Genomic DNA, 2,056 nt, shown 5'->3' with positions numbered 1-2,056 from the left:
CTCTGTTAGTTGCTCGTATGAGGGGGCTGGAAACAATCACAAAGCAAAGACAAGTATGTGTTAAGAAACAATCACAATTGACAAAGGACTGCTCTGAAACTGTAAGTAATTTCTTAATTTCTCAGGTGGAAAAATAGAATAACCTTGTATCAGTAGGCTACTGTGGTCATAGTGGTCATTTTTTTTACAAGACAAACAGCAGAAACAGCATAAAATGCACAGTAAATACTTAACACAGGCTAGCGCACTTGAGTGAGCAGCCTCAACAGTTAAATTCAACAAAAAGACAAACTTTAAAAGTGCAGGTATGAAATTGCAAAAAACAAGCTTAAAACAGGCAAAAGAGCAGATTTAACTCGCTTTTCGGTGAGAATAGACAGTCACAAAGGTAATAGCAGTAAAATATACTTAAATCTGGTAGCAGTCACTCTTTTTCATCTCTCTGCTGCTAGCACCACTCTGCAGGACCAAGAGGAGCTATTGCTGAGTTGGAACAAGCGAAAAACCGCCAAAGTGGGTTTTTATGCAGGGGACTTTTATACAGGGGGGCATGCAATAGCCTTAACAATGTGACATCAGGACACTGTATGGTAGGGCCATTAATGAGTCAAGCAAGCTTCTGCATGCCATATGGAGGGTTTCCTGGGCTTGATCTCCTCCTTTCACCTACCTCATAATCCCGAATAGTGAAATTGGTTAATTGGTGACCAGAGCCCTGGGGGGTTAAATACCTGGATGAAGCTGCATAAATAGCACGTGCTTGGAGGAGAAGTAACTTAGGTGAAGCAACACAATGGCAGTGATCAACAACCTAAATGAAAATGGAAAAAAATATATGTATGTACACACACATATATATATATATATATATATATATATATATATATATACAAAAACTACCTTTTTCTTTAACCTAATTTTCCTACTTATCATCTCTAATTCACCTCTTCCTTTCTAGATTTCACCTTGGTGCAGCAAACAACTTTCTTGAGATTTCGACAGATATATAATGCAATTATGCAACATAACTGTGTACAGCTTAATTTATATATATTTTTTTACTTTAATAATACAAAATATGTGTTAAATTTGTCTATCACCTCACTCCTAAAACTTTGCTAAAATGATCTTCTACTTTGTACTGTTGTTTTCTACTTACTGCTATTATCAAGCTGGTTTATCGCCACCAAGATGGATTGAAAAAGGTCAGTATGGAGCAGTGTTTTACCCCAGACTAACAAAGGTTAAATAAATTAAATAAATGCAATGTTTATTAAATTAAAATACAGAGCTATAGATGATGACTCAACAGAAGGAGGGCACGTTCAAATAAGAGGAACACAATGGTATATGCCTCAACATGTAGAGGTGTGAAGTAAACTATTATTTTATTTACATTTCTTAACCAGGGTAGGATATCCGATTCATCTGGACCATTAAGTTAAGCCCAGGGCAAAATACAGAAAAATGTAGTGCAGTGCAGTCACACTAAAAAAGTACATGCAGAACATGCTTTCTATTACAAGAAAAGACAGCTAATACATGTATAAATGGTAAAAAATTATCTCTAGGTGATTTGGTCAGATTAAATAATGCCATCAAAAATGGACATGGGTATTCAGCAGTTTTAAGTGTTTGAAGACTCAGCCTTCTCTGACCTATGAGAGGGACCCATGTTAAGCATGGGAGGAGTCTGTGTGTCCCTATTGATCACTGGGGGCCTGCCATAAAGTCTAGCAGCCCTCGGTCAATAAGCTACTGGCTGGCTTACCTGGGACAGCTGTATTGTGCAATGGCTGAAAGTAAAACCAATCAACCTTGCTCACCAAAAGGCTGCAGCTTGAAAGAGGACATTATGGTAAGGAGGAGGCTAGACATCTTGCATATTCAGGTGACAAGATGGAAGGGCAGTGCAGCACTCACTTGCCTTGGGATCCAGAGTCTACTACTCAGGGGGATGACAGACTAAAAATGATGTGGGAACTATTTTTTGTTCCTCTTTGCAGCTGATCATTAGCTAATCCCAGTGCCCCTCATTATCCAGATCTACCAAACC

The sequence above is a fragment of the Protopterus annectens genome, chromosome 11.part0 (assembly GCF_019279795.1).
Source record: "Protopterus annectens isolate FY-2018-M chromosome 11.part0, PAN1.0, whole genome shotgun sequence".
NCBI classification, from domain to species: domain Eukaryota; kingdom Metazoa; phylum Chordata; order Ceratodontiformes; family Protopteridae; genus Protopterus; species Protopterus annectens.
The sequence above is the reverse complement of the archived record's forward strand: the minus strand, read 5'-3'. Positions refer to the sequence as shown.